Raw genomic sequence first — 10,345 nt, forward strand, 5'->3', positions numbered from 1 at the left:
CTCTAGCAACTTTGCACATTTTTCCTAACTTTGTCTTTGTGCAATTTTTACTCATTCTTCTTGGCAGATTTGCTTAAGCTCTCTCAAATTGCCTGGGGATAGCTTAAGAACAGAAGTCTTTCCACAGATTCTCAACAGGATTCAAGACAGAACTCAAGAGCCACTCAAGGACAATCAGCCTTGAGTTTTGGATTATTGTACTGCTGGATGGTGAATTTTCACACGTATTGATAATCTTTTGCAGACAGAAACTAGTATTTTCATCTGTTGCCTCACAGTGGCATCCCCCACCAGTTTCCTCCTTGCCCGGCTACTAACTTTGAAGGGATGGCCTGATTTAAACAGTGTCTAGGTGATAAAATGCATCATTCAGTGCTTGATGATTGAGTAGACGGTGCTGAATTTGTTGAATGCTTTTCAAGTTATGTAATTACCTGATGAAGATTAAAAAGATGAGGATTATCGTGATTCCCCAATATGAATCATAAAAGACCTAAGACTTGAAAGCAACGAGTCACAAAAATAATTAGCTTCTGTGTGATGGATGAATAATGTTTCATTTGGAGGAATTCACCATCAATTAAAAGTCTGCAAGTCTGTGCCATTGTGAAAAGCACCATGCTTCTTTAAGCCAAAAAAATCACAGGTAAAATATTACAGATTTAATTATAGCTGAAAATGTTTCTAGAGATTTGAATTCCTCCCATGTCCTTAAAGGGGAACTAGAGCAGTAACTAAAATTATAGGTTTCTATGCATCTCATGTGTTGGTAGGAGTGTATAAGTAACATATCTGTGATCATTTTAGTAACTTTTAAAAGTTCAGTACATAACCTTCATCACAATCATGGCGACTATAAATACCACAGAGGAGAGCTCTGAAATGCATTCAATTGCATTGTGTAGGTTCAGATACAGACTTACAGGAAAATAAAGCAGAACAGCTGGTCTTCTGACAGACCTTACACAGTGGGTGAAAAAAGTATTTGATCCCCTGCTGATTTTGTACGTTTGCCCACTGACAAAGAAATGATCAGTCTATAATTGTAATGGTAGATGTATTTTAACAGTGAGAGACAGAATAACAACAAAAAAATCCAGAAAAACGCATTTCAAAAAAGTTATAAATGGATTTGCATGTTAATGAGGGAAATAAGTATTTGACCCCTTCGACTTAGTACTTGGTGGCAAAACCCTTGTTGGCAATCACAGAGGTCGGATGTTTCTTGTAGTTGGCCACCAGGTTTGCACACATCTCAGGAGGGATTTTGTCCCACTCCTCTTTGCAGATCCTCTCCAAGTCATTAAGGTTCCGAGGCTGACGTTTGGCAACTCGAACCTTCAGCTCCCTCCACAGATTTTCTATGGGATTAAGGTCTGGAGACTGGCTAGGCCACTCCAGGACCTTAATGTGCTTCTTCTTGAGCCACTCCTTTGTTGCCTTGGCTGTGTGTTTTGGGTCATTGTCATGCTGGAATACCCATCCACGACCCATTTTCAATGCCCTGGCTGAGGGAAGGAGGTTCTCACCCAAGATTTGATGGTACATGGGCCCGTCCATCGTCCCTTTGATGCGGTGCAGTTGTCCTGTCCCCTTAGCAGAAAAACACCCCCAAATATTTCCACCTCCATGTTTGACGGTGGGGATGGTGTTCTTGGAGTCATTCCTCCTCCTCCAAACATGGCGAGTTGAGTTGATGACAAAGAGCTCGATTTTGGTCTCATCTGACCAAAACACTTTCACCCAGTTCTCCTCTGAATCATTCAGATGTTCATTGGCAAACTTCAGACGGGCCTGTACATGTGCTTTCTTGAGCAGGGGGACCTTGCGGGCACTGCAGGATTTCAGTCCTTCACGGCGTAGTGTGTTACCAATTGTTTTCTTGGTGACTATGGTCCCAGCTGCCTTGAGATCATTAACAAGATCCTCCCGTGTAGTTCTGGGCTGATTCCTCACCGTTCTCATGATCATTGAAACTCCATGAGGTGAGATCTTGCATGGAGCCCCAGACCGAGGGAGACTGACAGTTATTTTGTGTTTCTTCCATTTGCGAATAATCGCACCAGCTGTTGTCACCTTCTCACCAAGCTGCTTGGCGATGGTCTTGTAGCCCATTCCAGCCTTGTGTAGGTCTACAATCTTGTCCCTGACATCCTTGGACAGCTCTTTGATCTTGGCCTTGGTGGAGAGTTTGGAATCTGATTGATTGATTGCTTCTGTGGACAGGTGTCTTTTATACAGGTAACAAGCTGAGATTAGGAGCACTCCCTTTAAGAGTGTGCTCCTAATCTCAGCTCATTACCTGTATAAAAGACACCTGGGAGCCAGAAATCTTGCTGATTGATAGGGGATCAAATACTTATTTCCCTCATTAACATGCAAATCAATTTATAACTTTTTTGAAATGCGTTTTTCTGGATTTTCTTGTTGTTATTCTGTCTCTCACTGTTAAAATACACCTACCATTAAAATTATAGACTGGTCATTTCTTTGTCAGTGGGCAAACGTACAAAATCAGCAGGGGATCAAATACTTTTTTCCCTCACTGTATATATTTGCTCAATTTTCGAAACCCACAAAACAGTAGGCATTTAAAAAGAAACAATATATGCATTACACCTTGAGATTACTTTTGACGCCTAATTTCAAAACTAAGCTCAACCAGAATCAGCTGTTCATTTTTCCTGCCATCGAGCAAATAGCTGAGCAATGCTACTGATGTGATTGGGAGAGACTTTGACTTGATTTTTTCATTTAGCAGGTGCCCTTGTGCACGTTGTCACAATATACTTCTCAACAGATTTACATAATACAGCAATAATATACAGTATAGTAATTGTGAACCTGATACAAGTACTGCAGAATTGCATTCTTTAATCATGCACTGGGTAGAATCAGGCAGAAATATCAATCTTATGTGACACAGTGAGTGCTGTGGTTTACAATGGATAGTATATAATAATAATAATAATAATAATAATAATAACAAAACATCTTATCATACTATCCCTTACCATTTTATATCATATATCATATTATATAAGGGAAGATACATAACAATATTTTAAGTAATTAAGGGCAGACGAAAAACTACTTCCTGTTATAGACACACACATAAAAAAACACCACACAGCACTAACAATAAATCCCAATCAAAAAGTGTTTTCTTTCACTACATTTCTTGCTCAGGGCATCCATTGTGTCTCTTATGAGAACAGAGTGCCCAAGCCAAATCATTACAATTGATTTCCTTCCTGTTAATTGTGACACCAAGAGAACTCTAAACGTCTAACAGAAACAACAGAAACAAAATAAAGAGGGACAGAAAGAAAGTAATGGCTGTCTAGACGGTTTATTGCCGCAGTAAGACTCTGAACTCTAATATGCTGCTTTCTGCCACAAACTGGTCAGACTAAACAATCAACACTTGGAGCAGATAGGTGATTTATAATGAGCCTCACTGCTCTTTGCAACTCAAGATGTTTCCTATACCACCCAAATATAGTAGAAATCACAACAAATCCACAGTTTGGAAGTGAGATTAATGCTGGATGTCCACATTTCAAAAGTACAGTGGCCCGTGTGAATGTAATGGCTGGTCTTTTCTTGCGTTCGCTCTTTCTGTTTTTTTCAATGCCATGAAGGATTTGAATGGCAATGGCTTAAGGAGACATAGGTGAAAAGAGCGGTGGATCTCATTGCTGTGACATGCTTCAGTAGGAGCTTGGAAAGCATGCAGGCAGGAACAGTGCTTTCCAGGTAGGGAGGACTCCTCAAGACAATTATAATAAAATAAACAAGCAGAAATGAAGACATCACAATGCCAGATCAAACACACAAGTAACAAACCTTTGCTACCACTCATTCAGTCACTACAATACACACAATTATAATACCATTGGTACCATTAAGTTTTCTTGCACACTTTCAACACTTCCCACTGAAGAAAATATAGAAATTACACAGTTAAAGGACACTGCAATGGTAGAGAAAGATAATATAAAACATCCAACGTCGTCCTGAACAAAGCTATGTTGGTTGGGAGAAAAATTCTATGACTCTGGACATAATTACTGCATGAGCTATAGAAAATGAAGTGGCCTTGAAAAGAACAAAGCAAAACTCAAAGGCCACGGTTTCCAGGTTTACCAACAGAAATGGGGAACTGCCCTAGTGTCCGCTAGAAATGCTTGTCACTTAAACTGTTTCCCAGTTGTCATAAACATATCTAGTACTAGAATTTTAAACAACAGGACCTATTCTATTTGCTTTCAAAGCACTTTGAAATAAACAAACACTGATGCTACAGCATCACCTGCTTTATTTGCAGACTCTTGGAGTCTCCATGGAAGGGCTTACTTAAAAATGTTGCTGACTTTATTAGCATAGATCCTGAAGCTCTCAAAGTCAATAGGAGACGACCACTTTGCAAAAAACAAATGTAATCAGTCTCATTATATTTTAATTGATATCATAGATCATAGCCTTTATTATCCCAAGTTATGGGAGGACTGATGTGATGTAATAACTACTTCACGGTTATTAGAAGATGTTACAATAAAAAAAAGATCAGTTTGCCCTTAAGGCATTATTTTTCTAGATAGAATAAAAATTGGTTGAATATGTTGTTGTTGTTGTTGTTGTTGTTGTTGTTGTGTACAATGTGTTCAGAATGCTATAGCCAGAACAAAATTGTAAATGTTTCTTTAGGTCTCTATTCGCCTACAAATTATAAAGCAATTTTTCTGGCCTTGGCAAAACAAAGCAAAACAAAAAGACAAAAAAAGACAAAAGCAAACACAATTGATGTTAACGTCAAGCCAAAGTAACAAAAAATAGAATTACAATCGGCAATCATTTGAATTCATTTTTAAATTGTAAGACTGTCTCAGACTCCTGAGAGCACTATATATTCTGTACACAACATCCCTCTGGTTGCTATCTTACAAAGACAGAGCTAAATATTCCCAAATAACAGAGGTACTTAACTCAGATACTTATTTCCTTATTTCCACAAAGTGACCACAAGTAAGAAGGTTGACAGTCACAGGGTACAGTTTCCTGAAGGAAGTTGATTGTATACACAATAAATGGCTGGCAAAGGCAGTCAATTCAAAGTTTCTTTTTACAAATGAAGTAACTTAAGATAAATCAATAAAAACATAATAAAAATGACAAACCTAGTCAACTAGAGTTCCAAAAGCATAAGAGTTTGATACACAGCACAGACATTCACCATCCTCAACTACTGCCAAACTATGATTTATATATCAGGGGCTGTCATTATCCCACCCCCAGCTTAACCAGTATGAGATATACCTCAAGGGTTCAAATCACAGTATTTAATGCAAACATTATTATTACAATAACAATCCTTCACTTATATGAACACATTAACTCCTAAATGTATTAAAACTGAGAACAAGAATCTGTCCTGTATACTCTTATTTTCATGCCAGGCAGTAATCAACAGTATGGCACTGCTACACCGATGCAAGTGCCTCAGCTGTATTTGATGTGGCTTCCTTGTTCCCCCCCACCCGCCCTCACACGCCCTGAATTTAATGCACCATAAAGAATCAAATCAATGGATCCTTCTTGTTATTGTTACACAACCACATGCCAGAAAAGTAAAGACTGGAGCAATTCAACCGTGTTATGATGGCAGAACATAAAACTATCCTTCAAAAAAGACTCTGACTGTTCTACATCAGTCTTTATTCATCAGTCCAACATATGTGCTTCAAAACTAAGAAGAAGAAGAAGAAGAAGAAGAAGAAGAAGAAGAAGAAGAAGAAGAAGAAGAAGAAAAAAGTCAGGAAATAAATGTATAAGATTCAGTAGCCTCTGACTGTACACCACTTTGGAGCTATTTATGTTTGGAATGGAAACACATCTTGCAGAAGTTACAAAACAACACATTGTCCATGGCCTTATTTTCATTAGGAGCTGCATAGTGTATACCAAGTTGAAAGTAAATATATTGCATGTCCTCATCATTGTATAAATGATTAACTGCAGTCAACTCTATGATCACAGATACAAGCATCTAAAAAGAAATCAGATTATTTTTGTGATGACATAACATCATGTAAAGGGGATTTTTAAATCTAGCTGTCCTTTTTAGGTTACTGTGAATATGTGTATAAAGCACTGAGCTCACACACAGCACTTTAATGTATATTGATTGATTGTAGACCTTTGGAAGCCAGATGGCAATTTATTATTTTATTGAGGTTGGAGAAAAGCACATTTTCTCCAAGAGTGGCCTTGTGTAAAATACTAAAACATGCCCAGTACCCCCCTTGCACTGACCATTTGTCCAGAGTTATGCTTTTATTCCCTGGGTTTGAAGGTTTACAAGCAGTCTTAGGGAGCTTTTAATGGTTGCTCGGGTGATTAATCGCTGACTTGAGATTTTCTGCTATATGGGGCTTCTCCGGCCTTCATTTTATTATATTCTCCCATTGTCTGTCGTCTTTGGATACTCCTGAAATACTTCCTCCATCCACCATAAATAACACCATTAAGTCCACACAAAAGAAAAAGCAACAGTTCTCAAGCAAGAGCTGATTTCCAAGAAAAGGATGGTCAATGTTGCAGGATATAAAAATAAAGAAAACAAAGAAGGAAAGAGATGAAGAGAGAGAGAGAGAAAAAAAACAAGGTTAGCCAGTATTGTATGATTAATATACAACACCTTCTGACCTTGAGTTCATATGTATAAGGGTGTTTTTTGGGAGAGAAAAATTGAAAATATACTACACATAATATCTACTTGACAGCAATGGTGTGGTCATGGCCACTTCTCAATTTGTAGCCCTCACATTCCAAGTGTTTTAATTTCCCAGGGTCCCATATGATTTTTTCCCGGGTCATTTTTTGCCTGTGCTTTTTGTATAATTCCACATCCCCTTGCGAACAATACATCAATGGCCTGTAACTCCCAGGGCTTTCATGTAACTTACAAAAGCTAATAGCAAGCATTCAATACAGGAGCCAGGCTTCCAGCCACCCCCATTTCCAATTTTATCATTTGAAAAGGTGGGCCGGTATTTCAATCCATTGCTGAGGCATTCGAAAGGAGTTAGGCTGGGACTCTGAGTTATTAAAAAAAAATGCTTGTAATGAAACTCTTTCCTTACTGTTAAAGATCACACACACACACACACACACACACACACAGACATATATATATATATATATATATATATATATATATATATATATAATACATACTTAAAGGTTTTATATGTATAATGTTATTTCAAAGGCAGAATGTTTGGATAGTATTGCAGCAGCACATTTATTCATACTCAGTATTGGGGTACTTTGTTAGAGATCTGAGATTCCACTAATTTATTGTGTTCTGTGAGTGAAGTTAAAAGTTAAAAGCATACCGCAGCAATAAAAGGACCTATAAACACAAAGATGAAAGTAAGGACCAAAGAAAAAAGGAAAACATTTTACATCTATTTTGTGTGTGGTCAAATTTATATGTATATTTTGTTCCATGTACAGTTAGCTGAAAAATAAATCTAAATAATCCTGATTATACTTAGAAGCGCAATCCAATTCTAATGGTTGTTTTGGAAAGAGTTATGTTAATTTTTGTTTTATTAATTTGTGTCATAAATCTTTGTTTAATTGGTTTAAAATATTTTCCAAAAGTACCCAAAGATGTTTTCTTTGTTTTTCTTAATTGATTTTGCTAATGTTTCAGAGATCAATTGCGGTAAACAGAGAGACAGAAAATTAAATCAGTCTTCAAAAACTGTAACTTCAAACAGCCTCAGCTGTCTAAGAATCTGAAGGCCTTATTTACATTTCTACAAACAGCTTATTTTAAAGCTTCCATATCACATCATTCTATAATACAAACCCATAGCCACCTACAATGATTCAGAAGACAATGAGTTTAGTGTTTAAACTTACTTAGTCAAACAAAAGTTAAAATTTAAAATATTTACCCAAAGTATTCGTAATTTACTTTTTGAATGTTTAACCCAGATTGTGTGAAACTTATCATTCAAGAAAGTATGATGTTAAGGAAACGACTTTGTTTAACATAATTATCTGCCAAAAGACATTCAGAATTTAAATAATTGAATAAACCCCCTGCACATTCTACCAAGACAATCAACACAGATTTTTTTGCACTGTGTTCTCAGTAAATGTTTATTTTTATAAATTACAGAACAATTGAAAATGATCAAGAGACATCTGCAATCACACATGGCACTGTATCCCCATAAATTCCATGAGTTTCTTCCTTATCAGAAAATTAGCACATTACACGTGCTTCAAGATGGGAACTTGCTCTTCTAAGATAACAAGATTGTTTTTTATTTGTTTGACACTTTTTGAATAGAGGGTGGGGAAGATATTATTTAAAGCTTTCCACAAACAAAGTCAGCAATTGAGTGACCTTTTATAGCTGGGGGTGTAAATTCTACAAGTCTGGAGAAACGCAGAATCATAAACACAAGTGCAACAGTAATTATTTCAACTGAATGGATACATTATGGAGCCAAAAATGCTCTGGCAAATACACAGGCTCCTGACTATGCCAACTATTTCACATACCTTTTGTTATTATTAATTAGTATTATTACTAAGCCAGCTTGGAGCATCGCTAGGGACACAAGTCTGTGATCGCCACTTTTTACTTCACATTGCTGAAGCTCAAGTCACAAGCTCCATTTGTTTAATTCATAATTCTGCTCCAAGTGCACTACTCAAGCCTACTCCACTCTATTATAATCCATAAACTATTTTCACTGTTTAAGCTATTGCAATAAGTTACATTAGATATGTTTTTTTTAAACCACACTACAAATTCTTAAACGTATGCTCCCTTCTATGTATTGGTAATAATAATAATAATAATAATAATAATAATAATAATAATAATAATAATAATAATAATAATAATAATAATAATAATCAAACTACCCAAACAACAGAAGAACTTCTGTAGCTGTATACACAATAAATAAAAACATGCACATTAGAGAGGGATCAGATTTGTACTTATCTAACCAGTCTAATACAAAATTAAGAAAGAACTGAGCCAGCATAAACATTTATATTTGTGTCAGTTTAAGAAATAAATTGAACAATCATCAAATTTATTGTCTGAAGTTATGGGCCCTGAAATTATTATATGCAAAAATGTTGACTCTTTTCAGTTTCACTGCATTATTATTATTATTATTATTATTATTATTATTATTATTATTATTATTATTATTATTATTATTATTATTATTATTACTTAAACTGATCTTTAAGCTTTAGGGCAGCATGACCAAAATTGTATAACCAAAATATAATTTACATTTACTCTCCGATCATGTAATCATGTGCTATTGAACACTCCCCATTTGAAGCAGGATTAAAGCACAGACATTAGTGGCATCCCCTCAGTGTGCATGTTTATGCGTGTATGCGTGTGTGTGTGTGTGTCTGTGTGATCTGAATTCCACACATGGCTGTAATTTTATGTAGATTGCTCATCAGTTCCTGTGCAGAGGTAAACACACTAATGGCTGGCTTTTGTTATTACACAACTATGACAACTGCTTGCATCAACAAACAATAAAGGGTGAGAAACCCAAGGTGAGTGGGAACCCCCACTGTGACCATTTCTCACCCGGAGGTTTTTCAGAAATTGTCAAGGCTGCCCAGTTTATAGCTGTGTTGGGTGATGCATACTGAAACAATGTAATCGGAGGACGAGGTGAGGCTGTGGTTTCTAGGGTAGCTTTACAAATTCTGCTGCCATTGTCCATTTTGTTGAAAACACAATAAAAAATAAAGGGGCTCCAAGCATGTATTTTAACTGTTAGACATTCAAGATACATCTCCTACATGGCTGTCCCACCCCAGTGTAAGTAGCACACAGCTGAGAGTGATGTTGAAACTGAAGACAAAACACTTTAATTTATTTGTACACCTTGGACAACAAAGGTTTCATAGTTTTAGAAACAGACAGGACAGAGGCATAGAACAGGTGACACAAAGAAACAACTAACTGTTGTAAGTGTTTAACAAAATGGAAAAGGTCATTATTTTGAGGTAACACTCTGTTGCTTATATGGTCTTTGTGTTCCCAACATACACCACCTAATCCATATAAAATACACAAACATAAGAAACAAACAAACATGGACAAATACTGAAAATGGAAGAGCACATTGACTCAGTCACTATCAAGCTGTGAGGAGACATGGGGTCCGTCCCTCAATATAAGCCAAAATCTGTCTTCAGCTGTTACAATTTAATGGGTGGGATGTGGGGAAAGGGGTTGCTGGGAGGGTCTCTCACTGTTTGAATTAGCCCA

Source organism: Amia ocellicauda, chromosome 4 (genome assembly GCF_036373705.1).
Source record: "Amia ocellicauda isolate fAmiCal2 chromosome 4, fAmiCal2.hap1, whole genome shotgun sequence".
In the NCBI taxonomy this organism is placed as follows: Eukaryota; Metazoa; Chordata; class Actinopteri; order Amiiformes; family Amiidae; genus Amia; species Amia ocellicauda.